Genomic DNA, 15,280 nt, shown 5'->3' on the forward strand with positions numbered 1-15,280 from the left:
TGATGAAATTTATCTCTTGTCAAAGTACAAAATATGTAATAATAAACAGTAAATTTATCTTTAAGTAGGATTATGGTTAATGTACATGGATGCAATCCAGAACATTTCTATATATAAATTATAATAAATCATTGTCTGCTGCAGCTTACATGGCCCATTTTTGGGCTGTGGACACTGTCAGTGACTGACAGACCACATGGACAGGTGCAGACTACAGACCTACCAAAAACCTAAATTATGTGCTTTAGCCGGTATACAATTAATAATCTATAGGCTTGCAATTCAGCTAAAAGAAATAGCCTGGGAAAGTAGAAGAATCCATTAATAAAGGTGTCACAGATCATGCCACTTTCAAAGAGAAACTCTGCTTTGGGAACCCCCAAAAAGCAACCTTATTCAGTCTTCATCAGCCCTGGTGTGGCTTCACAAGGGGCAAGCCTCTGGACAGCTGAAGCCACTGGGTCATACTCAGTGTCTGGATCTTCACAGGAGCCCTTCAGTCCGGGTCTCCCAGGACTACCTGGTAGACCATGAAGGCCTGGTTCACCCTTGAACCCATACTTCTGGGAATCCCCCATTGTCCAATTACTTCTAATTTTCCAGGTTCTCCCTTTAGTATTGCTTCAGGACATGACAGGCCAGGCAATCCTGGAGGTCCTGGGAGGCTCAGAAAGTCATCACTCCTCAGAGTACCCAGTAATCCAATTGTTACCATGCCTAGGACTCCTGATTCATCTTTCTCTCCAGTGGTACAGGCAGGACCCTGTGGGCCAGGGTCATCTTCTTGTCCTTTTAAGCCTTGGATACAATGAAAACCAGGGAGTCCTTTTTTATTCTTTTCACCTGGCTAATAAATGTAACTAAGTGGCTTAAAGTACGAAAGAGTTTTGTGACCAGTATTGGGTGGTTGGATGACAGGCTGACAGGGTGCGACTGAGGTTATAGAAAGAAAGATTATGCACAATCAGGGTCTCTGAAATGGACTTGGAATCCCTGGAGGACCTTCCCAGGGGGGCAGATCTAGACTGGCCAACATGGCGATGCCTGCACTGCCAGTGTGCGCAAACTGGAATATCAAAAACAAACATCAGATGGGGCTTCTCTAATGTCACAAATATATGTGAATGCAGTGAAGTTTAGACTATGGAGCACCTGCACATTTCCCGACTCCTTGATGAGACCGGTACAAAGATGAATCTCGCTGCAGCAATGTTAAGAGCCATTGCTCGTGCATACTTCTGGACAAGCATATAGTTTATGATAAGGTTATGAAAAGAAGAAGAACCTGGCTACCTGGGCTACTTGGAAATCTCATGATACCAGGTGATCCTTTGGCACCAGGGGCACCATGGAGTCCTGGCATTCCTGTGCTACCTTTTACCCTGGTTATGTCTGGATCACTTATCCTTCTTTGTTCTCCCTTCCTACCAGGAGCCAATAGACTGTAGAATAACATTCCCTGGAATACCAGCTTGTCCCTTGTCTCCTTTTTCACCTTTCATTCCTGTGTCACCTTCTGGCCTTTAAGATTTCCCATGTTTACTTTATCCATAGCTCCTGGTTCTCCTGGTAGACCAGGGGGCTGTTCAAGACCTATTATCAGCTCATCTGGTAGACCCAGTAAACCTTGTATTCTGGGTTGACCTGGCCCACTTTGAGGTCCTGGCTAGTTGAGTACACCTGAAAATCCTTGCTGTCATAAGCCAGGTATTCTTGCATTTCCCTTAGCTTCAGGAATACCAGCTGGGTCCTGTGGGCCTGGTAAGAATTTGGGACATGGGAACCCCACTGTAGGTTCACCTTTTTGACTTGGCAAACATGGTGTACCTGGAAAACCATCCAAGCCAGCATGACCTGGGGCCCCTGGCTTACCACTTGAGCCAGCATCACCTGGGAAGTCTTTAGGACCAGGAAGCCCAGGGAATCTAAGTCCTGGCTGCTTAGTAACACATTTTTCACCTGAAAACCAAGGTCTCCCCAATATGCCGGGATTCCCCTTAAAATCTTGGACTCCACGGAAGTCAAGTGGATCTTGGAGACCATCTGGCCCTATGAGGCCAGGCAAAGGAATGGCTCACCATGATTTACCCATTTTCTCAACATTGTGAGCAGGCTTTGCTGTAAATAGCCCCTGTAAATAATTTAATGAGCAGGACACGTATATGCCCTTTTCACTCTAGGGGCAGATGACAGTCTGGGCAGAAGGCTAGAGAAATTGCTCTCTGATTAGTTCTTCATGACATTATGCTTAATTTTATTGGATGACCGTTAGTTCCTGGGTTCACTACTATAGTTTTGTAACAGCTTTTTTGTAAGTATGCCTGTCTATGCAGGAGAAAAAACGAGGTTCTGAGAGAGAATAGAGAAAAAAAAGGATAGTCCCAGGGAGGACAAAAAGCTGAAAAGTGGAGAGTAGTTCCAGGGAGGACAGAAGAGAGACAGAGGATTAGTCCCAGGGAGGACAGAGTAGGCTCTGAGAAAGGACAGAGGAATTGGGCTAGTCCCTGGAGTTAATGCGAGTATGTATGGTGATCAGTAGGTAATTAAATGACAAAGCAAGAACCTCTGGCTATTAATTGACAATAGCCTAGCCAGAGGAACTTACCATTACAAAACTACTCTACAAGCCATTTTAGGCTAATCAAGCCAAGGAACTGATTCCTGGAACTAAGCACCCACCCTATTGACTATTCCTATAACCCATGACAATACAGCCATTAAGTCAATAAGTCAAGGGTGGACTCCCAAAACATTAGGTACCAGGAGGCAGAGACCCCTGTGACTAACAGCTGTCATGCACTACTCAGGTTGGGACAGCAACCTCCAGATTGGGCAGCTAAGATGGTGCTGGGGGATCACACAAGTCTGCCAGATAAAGGATAAATGGTAGTGAAGCATGACCTACAGTGGCACCTCCTCATCCAGCAGCTGACCTACCAAGACAGGAGGACAAGCAGGTGACCCCCTTCTGGTGAAGACATCGCCTTGAAGGAAACTGATTATCGACAGCAGATCCTCAGGGCCTCAGGTAGGTAGATATACTGACACCACTGCTCTCACAATTACTACAGCAGGTACTATATGATATACTACATGGGTTTAAATGACATGGGTTTGAATGAGTTAGTGCATGTGTGTGTGTGTATGTGTATGCGCGCGCGCGCTAAGGTAACCAGTTCCCCTCATAACTCAAAGTTTGCATTTATGATTTTATGGGTAACTTCACATCCCGTACAATAAATTATAATGTATTATGATCCTGTGAGTTGTCCTTTGTAGCCAACACAAAGACTGTTTAGAACTGAGCTGTCTATTGTGCTGGTGGAGGGAAAGTATCTGTGCACAATCCAAAATGTGAGACAAATTCACCAGGACAAAAAAAAAGTAAGTCTATCTCATGAGTCTGGAAGGGCACTCAAATGGGTATGGTGAAATAAAATACGGGTGCATAGATTAGAGACAACTAAGAAAGAGAGAAACTTTTGTGTTTTGGTTGATTCTAGGATGACAATGATCTGCCAGTGTAACGCGTCTGTGACAAAGGCCAATGCAATCTTAGGCTACAGTGACAAGTAGGTACTGGTGCCATTGTATTAGGCATTAGCAATATCCCATTTGGAATAGCGTGGGCAGGTCTGGTCACCAGTATTCAAAAGCATGAGCTCAAAGAAGGGCTACTAAGATGAGTACGGGAATGTAGACTTCCTTATGAAAGAAGGTTAAAGTAGCTTTTCTTGTTCAGGTTAGCAATATGGAGATTGAAAAGGGCATGTGATCACTCTTTACTAGTACATTGTTGGGTGAATATTTGAGTGGGAGAAGAACTGCAAGCTAGCAGCAGATAAATTTGTAGTGGAAATTAGAAGATTTTCTGATAAGAGAAGTGGAAGTTCAGCATGCTTTCCCAATATGTGAGGTGGTGATACAGAACCTGAATTGCTTTAAGCTAGAACAGGTAAGTTTATGGAAGGGATGATGTGATGGAATTCTGGCTCATCAACTAGCATGCATGTGACATGTGGAATCATGTGGAATTATTTGGAATCACAATCTCCAAGTTAGAGGTGGCTATTTTGTTTGGTTTCTGTTTCTATTTAAGGATTTTACTGGTCACCTGTAGAGGCCAGGAAGGAATTTTTTTCCTCTCATGAATGCTACTGGCTTCTGGGGTTTATTGGCCACAGCTAAAACTGGGGAATTGACTAATGTGCACTGATGGTTTTTCCCAGGGGTGGGTAAAATGCAGCCTGTGGGCTGGATCTGGCTCACCATGGGATTTTATCCAGCCTGGGCAGGTTCCTTGGCTCTGCGCTCAGTCAGGAGGATCGGATGGGGCCATAGGTGGGTGCGTGGGGAGTGGTGTCTGGGAGTGGAATGAGTGGGTGGGGCCAAGGCTGGGATTGGGATTGCAGGGTGGTGACAGCATGGGGGAGAGCCACAATGTGCTGCCTGCATATTCCTTCGGCAGGCACTAGTTCCATGGGCAGGGACATGTAGGCAGCAGACTGAGGCTCTTTCTTGGGTCTGGCCTAGCATGGGAACCCACAATCCCAATCCCAGCCCATCCTGCTCCAGGATGCTGCTCCCCACCTGCCCGTGGATGCATACCCTCCATCTGGATGAGCATGGGGCAGAGCCACTTAGGGAGTTTTGGTGAGCTGTCGTGGGGTGGTAAGGGAGAGGGTGTTGACCAGTCCCATGAAAGCTCATCAAAACTCCCTAAGTGGCCCTCCAGTCCAAATAATTGCTCACCCCTTAGAACACCCAGAGACTTCTAGCTAGGGTGTCTTGTTCATTTTCTCAGGGTCAGACTGATTGCCAGTCTTGGGATAAGGAATTTTCTCCTTGGGACAGATTGATATGGACTGTGGATCCTTTTGCTTTCTTCTTTAGTGGGAACATTATCCTTTTCCTAGGATCTTCTGAGTATTTATTTACAAACGACTTCCTTGCCATTACAGTGCCCTCATTTTCTCTGCTTTACTTATGGGAGAATATGGAGTGCTCTTCATATTTACCGGACATGTGGGTGAAGATTTGAAGTGGAAATTTTGAGGATTTCTTGAGCAAATCATGACCTGCAGAGGTAGGCTACTTGGTGGCCTTGGACACTTCTTCCAGTTCTATATTCATAACAAAAATTAAAAAAAAAGAAAATTTAAATAAATTTCAATGAAAAAAAAATCTTGGAAGGATGTATAGCTACATTTTCTCACTATTTTCCAACTATTTCTCTACCACTGAAATACATAAAAAGTTGAACATTTTTGAAATCTGAGAATTTTCCAAATAGCTGATAGTTTGAATTTTCAAGAAAAAGGGGGGATTAGAAGAAATCTAATTGGGTTGGGTTTGATCTAACTGCTCAGGGCAGTTGCTTTTGCTATTTTATTGCTGTAATTTCCAGAGCAATTTGATTATTAAGAAATTGATCAATCCCACATGGATTGCCAGGCAAAATTCCCAGTGAAATCAAGTGAGTATTTTTGATGCAGAGTGAAGGAATTATTGTCAATATTGTGCATGCCATTGATTTTCATGGGTTTTTAATCAGGCATTATGTAATCATTTCTGTGTTTGCAATAGAACTATCTTGTGAACAGAAGCACATCTACTTTTACTTTATAATAATATTCAATACTTGCTCCAGTCCAGCATACTTTAGCAGAAAATTGCCTTTGGAATCAAAGTTTGAATGGAGAACTAATTAAATAGTGTATAATACATACTGATACTGTAAGTATTTTTATTAAACTTAATTAGATTTTACATACCCTTAGTTAATGTGAATATCCAAGAGCATTTAATTTTGTAGATTAATAACTTAAGCAAAAACATAGCTATTAATGCTGACTTGTTAATTAATTTCTAATAACAGAATTGGTTAGCAGTGATAAATGTTTGTTATTTAGGATGACCCAGAAAATCAAACAAACAAATGTTAACAATTTCTAAAATTAATTTTAAGAGCAAATGTTAATGAAAAATCATTACATAAGTCTTCCACACCCCCATCTTGGCATATTTAATTTGCCTTCTTTATTCATTCCATTGAATAGTTGTAGAAAAGACATCCAGTGATATGTCCAGGTCTGAATAGGTTACAGAAATGTGGCAGGTTTTGCTCAAAACATTCAGGGTACATACAGAAATGACATTTTTTGAGCAACTTGGCACCTGAAAGTGCTCTACCGCGATGTCATAACACACATGAATGGCTGCAGAGTGCTTTAAAAATGGCCAAATTGAACAAAAAAATAACCGTGGTTAAATGAGATATTACATAAAGGCTAGGCCTGTGCGAGTAGGCAGCTATTCAATTCGGCTTCAGATCCGGCCACTGTGGATGCCAGGGATCTGATCCGGAGCTCCAGTCCGGGTTCCCACTTCAATCCGGCTGAAGCGGTTCCAAAGCTTTGGAGCCACCTCGGAGATCCAGCCATAGGGTATAATGGAGAATCAATGAAATATCTATAACATTGTTGTTTTTTGTCTGATTTGGATGAAATTTGCAGGGCTGGTAGCCTCTGCTGAGAGCATGAAGCCTGCCAAGTTTCAAGATCGTGCAGGTTGTTAATCCATTCCCGTTAACTCGTTATTTAGCAGCTAGGTACTGTGCATTGAGCTTGTTCCTGAGTGAATCTTGATTAATTGGTAAGTGGTAACACAGTATCTTAGCAGCCAGGCCTGCAGTAGTCCTGCTCCCACGTTCCACCCCCCGGTGGCCCGAGACAGACACAGTTGCACAAGCACGCATGACATGAGTTTTGCCTGTCAACAGCTAGAGGTGCACGGCCCTGCACCAATCTCCTTGACAGCTGGCAGGCTTCGTGACCTCAGCAGGGGCTACTATCCCTGCAGCTTTCACCCTGCTGTGCCTTAACACACACAGTGTCACCCATGTCATGGTTTTGCTTGTACGCAGCTTGAGGTGCAGTTTCCCCCAAACCTTTGAACTTACCTCCTTGAAACTTGGCAGGCTTTGTGGCCTGAGCAGGGGCCACCACCCCTGCAGTTTTCACCCTGCTGTGGTGTAACACATGCACGTGACATGAGTTTTGCTTTCAAGAATTTGGGGTACAGTTCCCCCCAAACCCCTGAACTGATCTTCTTGAAGCTTTGTAGGTTTCATGGAGGTAAGTTCAGGGATTTGGGGGAAACTGCACCTCAAGCTGTGTACAAGCAAAACTCATGACATGGGTGACACTGTGTGTGTTAAGGCGCAGCAGGGTGAAAGCTGCAGGGATAGTAGCCCCTGCTGAGGCCACAAAGCCTGCCAGCTGTCAAGGAGATAGGTGCAGGGCTTCTGGGTTCTGGAGCCCTGCACCTCTAGCTGCTGACAGACAAAACTCGTGTCATGGGTGCTTGTGCAACTGTGTCTGTCTTGAGGTGCCGGGGGGGGGGGAACATGGGGGCAGGACTACTGCAGGCCTGGCTGCTAAGCTACTGTGTTACCAGTTACCAATTAATCATGATTCACTCAGGAACCAGCTCAATACACAGGACCTAGCTACTACATAACGAGTTAACGAGAATGAATTAACACCTACAAAACCACAGATTGGGAGAGGAAATAATCAATACAGACAATCAACTGCCCCAAGACAGACACAGTCAATTGCACAAGCACCCCTGTCACAAGTTTTATCTGTCAGCAGCTAGGGGTGCAGGGCCCCAAACCCACCCTGCACCTATCTCCTTGATAGCTGGCAGGCTTTGTGGCCTCAGCAGGGGCTAGCAGGCGTGCAGCTTTCACCCCACTGTGCCTTGACATACACAGTGTCACCCATGTCACGAGTTTTGTCTGTCAGCAGCCAGAGGTGCAGGGCCCCAGAAGACAGACTTCCCCTGCACCTATCTCCTTGATAGCTGGCAGGCTTTGTGGCCTCAGCAGGGGCCACTACCCCTGCAGTTTTCAGCCCGCTGTGCTTTAACACACACAGGGTCATCTGTGTCACGAGTTTTGCCTGTCAGCAGCTTGAGGTGCAGTTCCCCCCAAACCCCTGCCCCGATCTTCTTGAAACTTGGCAGGCTTTGTGGCCTCACCAGGGGCTACCATCCCTGCAGTTTTCACATCCCTGTGGTGTAACACGTAGACGTCGCATGAGTTTTGCTTTCAAGAATTTGGGGTGCAGATCCCCCCGAACCCCTGCACCAATCTTGAAACTTGGCAGGCTTCATGCTCTCAGCAGAGGCTACCAGCCCTGCGTATTTCATCCAAATCAGACAAAAAACAACAAAGTTATATGTATTTCATTGATTCCCCATTATACTCTATGGCCGGATTTCCGAGGTGGCTCCAAAGCTTTTCCGAAGCAGTTCGGAAGCTCTAAACCACTTCGGAAAGTTTAACAAAGCCAGTGCTTCGATCCAGACTTGGTGCTCTGGATGCCAAAGCATCCGAAGCTTCTCTGGATCCGAAGCATGGTTTGAAGCCTCGCAAGGCCTAGTAAAGGCGCTCATAACCAGAGCACCTTAGGGAACTTGTGTTCTCTCTTCCCCCACTCCCCCACCCCCCGGCCTGTCAGGGGGATGGAGAGGGAGCTCCCAGCTGCTGGGGAAGAGGGGGTGGGGAATGGGGTCCCCTTGCCTTGTGGCTCCTGCTCCCAGCTACTTCAGCTGGGGTACTGGGGGGATCTGGGTCAGGCCTCCTCCCCTTCCCCTTAGCTCTGGCCATTCAGCAGCTGGAAGCTCTGTGCTGGTAGTTCTTGGCTGCTGAATGGTCAGAGCTGAGGGGGATGAGTGACAGTACAGTAGGGAGAAACATGGGCCTCCGGGGTACCCTGAGGATGGGTTTGTGCCACCTTCCACACTGGCAACATGAAGTTATTTGGAAATTAGAATGAAATGTCACAGACTTGGTAAGAAAATCTCACATCTCCCAGGATGTTTGGAATGTGGCTAATTTGAATTTAGAGGCATGAATCAGGCTATATTTGAAATAATCATTCAACATAATATCCACACCTGTGCCTGAGACACTGGGACAAAAGGTGGATTGCCAAATGTACCTCAAGACTACTTTAAACTTAAATCAAGCAAGGCTCCAAAAGATAAAAGAATATACAGGGAGTCTCCTGCAGAGGAGTGGACAAGGTGGTATATAATAGGAGCAGCAGCTGTATCTGCAAAAGTAAGTATGTGCAAAAGAGTCATCTCAGGTCCCCTTTAAAAATGAAGCACGTGAGTAATCAGGTGTAATGTTCCAGTATGGACCTAATAATTAATGTTAATGCCCTTGGGAATATTGCCCAAACATACAGTAGGCTATGGAGCCTGATGTATGCTTGTAATATTACTGGTATTACCTGCTTTAATTATTGATTTTTATTTTACATGAACAAAGCAAAGTCTTGCAAGACTGCTTAGTGAACATGAAATTCAACTACCTTGGCCTCCTTCTCCATCTCCTCATGCCCTTGTTATAAACTAGATGTTTTTCCAGAACTGTGTACAAGTGATGGTTCTTGCCATCGCTGTGAGGTCCTTCTTCATACAGATCTCATCAAGGAGGTAGCAAATGAGCATGTGCTCCATACTCTGCACTTCCCTGCACTTTTATGTATTTATGTAGTTAGAGTAGCCTTATTTGATCATGGTTTTTTATTTTATTTTCCAGTTTGTGTTTGCAGGCAATTCAGGCATTGCCATGTTGGCCAATCTAGATCTGCCCCTTTGGGAAGTTCCTCCTGGGTTCCAGGTCCATTATGGAGCACCTGATTGTACATAATCTTTCCTTCCATAACTTCATTCACACTCTGTAAGTCATCATGTCCAATAGAACAATACTGGTCACAAAAGTCTTTTGTGGTTTAAGCCATTTAGTTATTTCTGTGTGACTATAGAGTGGATGCCTGTCATTTAAAACTGGGTCCAGTTTCCTGGCTTGAACTGAATGTTCCCATACTGGATGTACATACTCTGTAGTGGAGTAACACGAGGCAACAGCAATGGTTCAGAATGTAGCTGGGCTCGCTCCCCACTCTGAGGTGACCAACTTTTAAAGTGTTTTTTGGTGGCTGCCTTTCTTTTTCGTCTTTTTTACACATTCTTTGAAGGTAAGTGTTTGGTCCAATGTAACCCCCAAGTATACAGGGTTCAGTCAGTGGGATTCCATCCCAGATGATGTTTAATTTCTGCTTGGCTTCTCTATGGTATAGGTGAAAAACTGACCTGCATCTTGGTTGGGTTGGTGTGAAGCTGGTTCTTATTGTAGTAATCTGAGAGGTTGCTCCAGTATGCATGTCACTCTCTTCTCAACAGTGGCAAAGTCCTTCACTTGTGACATGATGCATAGATCATCAGCATATATGAAGCTCCTCATATTACTTTCTCTGGGTTGGTCATTGTTATATATGTTAAAAAGAATCAGTGCTAGCACACAACCCTGTGGGAGGCAGTTTTGTTGTCATCTCCAGTAGCTCTGTTTCTTGCACTGTTCTACATAAAAATATTTATTATGCACAAGAGATTGGATGACCTGCACTAGGTTGTAGTCATGCATCATATTGTACTTTGGCAAGCAGGTTTTGGTGGTTGGCTTTGTCGTATGCCGCTGATAGGTCTACAAACACAGCACCTGTTATCATCCTTCTTCTATGTCTTGGGAGATGTTTAATATTTAGCTAGTACAGGACTTGCCTGGTCTAAACTTGGCTTGCTATGGTATTAGATGTTAGAATTATACAAAATTAGGGTTGGAAAAGACCTCAGAAAGTCACCTAGTCCAACTGCCTGCTCAAAGAAGGACCATCCCCAAATATATCATCCCACACATGGCTTTGTCTAGCTGGGTCTTAAAAATCACTAAGCCTGGAGATTCCACAACCTCCATGGCTAACTTTTTCCAGTGCTTTACTACCCTTCTAGTGAGAGAGCTTTTCCTAATATCTAACCTCAACTACCCTTGCTGCAACTTCAGACCATTGCTGCAACTTCAGACCATTGTTCTGTCATCTGCCACCACTGAGAACAGTTTAGCTCCATCCATTTTGAAACCACCCTTCAATGAAACCACCCTCCAGTAGTTGAAAGCTGTTATTAAATCCCATCAGTCTTCTCTTCTTCAGATGAAATAAGCCCAGTTCCCTCAGCCTCTTCTGAAAAGTCATGAGCCCCAGCCCTCTAACTATTTTCACTGCCCTTCACTGGACACTCTCCCACCTGTCTACATCCTTTCTGTAGTGAGGGGCACAAAACCAGATATAGTACTTCAAATGCAAACTCACCAGTGCTGAATAGAGGGGAAGAATCACTTCCTCAATCTGCTTGCAATGCTGCCAGTATGCCATTAGCCTTCTTTGCAAAAAGGACACACTGTTTGCTCATATTAAGCTTATTGCCCACTGTAACCCCCAAGTCCTTTTCTGCAGAGCTGCTGCTTAGTCAGCTGGTCCCCAGCCTGTACCAGTGCATGGGATTGTTCCATCCTAAGTGTAGGACTTTGCACTTGTCTTTATTGAATCTTGTAAGATTTCTTTTGGTCCAGTCCTCCAATTTGTTGAGGGTTCTCTGAATCCTAGCAATACCCTCCAGTTTACTACTCTGTAGAATCTACTACTCCTCCCATCTTGGTGTCATCTGCAGATTTGCTGAGGGTGCACTCCATCCTGTCTTCCAGGTTGTTGATACAGATATTGAACAAAACTGGCCCTGGTACTGACTCCTGGGGCACTCCACTGGCTGCCAACTAGACACTGGGCAATTGATTACTACTCTTTGAACTGACAATCTAGCCAGTTTTCTATCCACCTTACAGTCCATTCATCAAGGTATATCACATCCACTGCTCTTTGCACATCCACAGAGCCAGTCATCTCATCGTAGAAGGTAATCAGGTTGGTCAGGCATGAATTGCCCTTGGTGAATCCATGCTGAGTGTTTCTAATACCTTCTCCTCCTCCAAGTGCTTGGAAATGGATTGCTTGAGGAGCTATTCCAAGATTTTTCTGGGGACTGAGGTGAGGTTGACTGATCTGTATTTCCCCAGATCAGTGTTCCCTCTAAGCTGTGCGTGTGCGCAGCCGTGTACAATATAAAATCATGCCATGCAATAACTTTTTACTGCCATGCACACAGTGGTGTACTGAACGGGGTGGGGGTAGTAGGGGGCCATGGACCTGGGTGTCGGCCTGAGGGGGACGATCAGTGCAATAGCAAGGGGGTCCCGATGCTCCCTGCCCCCTGCCAGCTTTGAGTCTAGCCACTTGCCACCCGCCCCAACCCAGCCACAGGCTGGTGCAGGAGTGGGGAGGGGTGGCCACACTGAGATACTCATGCACTCCCACCCAGGGTTGCTCAAGGATCACTAAACCTTAGAGAAAGCTTTGCCCCAGATCCTCTGTCTTCCCTTTTTTAAAGATGGGCACTATATTTGCCCTTTTCCAATTGCCTGGGACCTCTCCCAGTCCCCAGGAGTTTTCATAGATCTTGGCCAGCAACTGTGCAATCACATCAGCCAACTCTCTCAGCACCCTTGGTTATATCACATCAGGCCCCATGGACATGTACACATCCAGTTTTTCTAAGTAGTTCCTAACTTGTTCTTTGATCGCTGTTAGCTCCTCACCTCCTCCCCAAACTGTGCTGCCAGGTGCAGTAGTCTGGGATCTGACCTTGCCTGTGCAGGCAGAGGTGTTAGAGTCACTGAATATTTCAGTCTTTTCCTTCTCATGTGTCACTAGGTTGCCTCCCCCATTCAGTAAAGGACCCACACTTTCCTTGATCTTCCCCTTGTTGCTGACAGACTTATATTGCCTGCCATACTTGCTATTCTTTCTGCACATCGGGATCATTCATTCCTGTGTCCTCAGTAAGGTTTCTTTAAAATACAACCAGCTCTCCTGGACTCCTTTCCCACTCAAATGGGCCTCCAGGGGATCCTGCCCATCAATTCTCTGAGTGAGTCAATATCAGATTTTCTGAAGACCAAGTCCTTACTCTGCTGTTTTCCTTTCTTCCTTTTGTTAGGATCCTGAACTCAATTATTCCATGGTCACTGCTGCCCAAGTTGCCATACACTTCTACATTCCCCACCAATTCTTCTCATATGTTGTTTGACATGAGGTGACAGGCGATGGCACAGAAGTGACAAGTGGCCTAAAGTTCTCTGGCTTTAATAGAGCTGTTACATGGGCTTGTCACCATAATTAGGTATTTTAAAGGTTGATGAGTAGTTGTTAAAAAAGCAAAATACGTATAACTTGGTTGTGGGACCAAAGTGTTTCATCAGCTGTAGGCTAGGGCTGTGTGAGGCTTTGGATCACGTTTTGGATCCAGGGCCGTTTTGGATACTTCAGCATCTGAAGCAGCATGCCCGGAGCAAAGCGCAGGCTCATTTAAGCTGTCCAAAGTGGTTTGGAGCTTCTGAAGCACTTTGGAAAAGCTTCAGATGTTTCGGACGCTGAAAGTGAAAGTAAGAAGCAGGAGGGGAAACAGGGGAGGGAGGGAGGGGGGGGGGACTGACAAGTGGTTTGCATTGTAATTTGTTCCCTCTCAGGATCAGGCCCGAGAGACTGGAGGCAGAGTGTTTTTTTGGTGAGGAATGTGCCCCCTCAGGTAGTTGGGTTTTGTTGTCTTTGATAGATTCTGGTGTGCAGTTTGTGGGGGTACTGGAGATAGTTGGCAGGTTTTGTGTTTTGAGCTGTAGGAAGTTGGCTTCAGTTCTGGTGACGAGGTTAGGTGCTTGTTTGAATGTACAAACCACTTTTCAGAGCTGGGCCTATGAACTGCACTTCATCAGCCTCCTAGGTAGTAGGTACAGAAACTCATGGACTCAATATAAACACTGACAGTGGAATTCTGGCATGCTGCGACCTGCTGGACATCTGCCACCTCAGGCACCTCTGCTCTTTTACCTGCACTGCTACATCCCCCTTTCCCCCCTATCCCCCACCCCAGCCTGTACCTCACCCCCTGACACTTCCATTTCCATTTTCACTGACTGCCTTTCTTGCCTGCATTGCAGGCCAGGCCAGCCTCTGGCTTCTTTACTATTCCTTCCATCCAGGACCAACTGCAGGTACTTCCTTAGCCTGACAAAGGGGATTTCAACCCTAAAGCTTCCAAAGATACATTTTTTTAAGTACTCCTTTTTTTCATAATACACATATAGACATAAAAACACAAGATAAGCCATCACACACCATGAGTAACATCGTATGTCCAACACAACACAACATCTTTACTTCTCACTGTCAGTTCCTTTATAAAAAGAAAGGCTCTGTGACAGTTCTGTATGGGCACCTTTGATGCTGCCGATGATGCTACTGGTGTTGAGCCAGCTAAGTTATTTTACCTGTTGACATGTAAAGTGGTGGACCAGATGTGAGGCTGTAGGGGAGGAGGAGACCTCACTGGGGAACACTGCCATGTTGTGTAGAAGCCCAAGTGCCAGGAAGGGCTCACTTTAACACACACACAGTGTCACCCACCCACATCACGAGTTTTGCCTGTTAGCAGCCAGAGGTGCAGGGCCCCAGAAGACAGACTCCCCCAGCGAGACACACACACAGCTGGCAGGCTTCGTGGCCTGAGCAGGGGCCACCACCCCTGCAGTTTTCAGCCCACTGCTCCTTAACACACACAGGGTCATCTGTGTCACGAGTTTTGCCTCTCAGCAGCTTGAGGTGCAGTTCCCCCCAAACTCCTTCACCTATCTTCTTGAAACTTGGCATGCTTTGTGGCCTCAGCAGGGGCCACCATCCCATGTGTTTTCACCCCACCTGTGGTGTAACACGTACACATGACATGAGTTTTGCTTTCATGAATTTGCGGTGCAGTTCCCCCAGAATGCCTACACCTATCTTCTTGAAACTTGGCAAGCTTTGTGGCTTTACCAGGAACTACCATCTCTGCAGTTTTTCAGCCCCCTGTGGTGTAACACACGTGACATGAGTTTTGCTTTCAGGAATTTGGGGTGCATTTCCTCCCAAACCCCTGCACCTATCTTTTTTAAACTTGGCAGGCTTCATGCTCTCAGCATAGGCTACCACTCCTGTAAGAGTCATCCAAATCAGAGACAAAACAGTAAAGTTAGATATTTCATTGATTCCCCCATTATACCCTACAGCTGGATGTCTGAGGCGGCTTTGAAGCTTCGGAGCCACTTTGGCCGGATTGAAGTGGCAAACCGATCCGGAGCTCCAGATTGGATTGCTGACATCTGAAGCAGCTAGATCCGAAGCCGGACAGAATACCTGCCTACTCGCACAGGCCTACTGCAGGCACATGTCGTCAAGTCCAGCTGCTTTGCTGTTCTTCACGTGACTTATTCTAGGGT

The 15,280-nt window shown here is 45.6% G+C and overlaps 1 long non-coding RNA gene across 1 annotated transcript in view; it reads right to left on the reverse strand.

Moving 5' to 3' along the window:
* Nucleotides 1–3,172: 3,172 nt before the first annotated feature.
* LOC132249427 (uncharacterized) overlaps nt 3,173–15,280 on the reverse strand; it is a 72,503-nt gene continuing 60,395 nt past the window's right edge. Inside the window, exon 3 of the long non-coding RNA XR_009460912.1 lies at nt 3,173–5,123. This is a non-coding gene — a long non-coding RNA (uncharacterized LOC132249427). The remainder of the gene's footprint in view (nt 5,124–15,280) is intronic.

The sequence above is a fragment of the Alligator mississippiensis genome, chromosome 3, assembly GCF_030867095.1.
Source record: "Alligator mississippiensis isolate rAllMis1 chromosome 3, rAllMis1, whole genome shotgun sequence".
In the NCBI taxonomy this organism is placed as follows: Eukaryota; Metazoa; Chordata; order Crocodylia; family Alligatoridae; genus Alligator; species Alligator mississippiensis.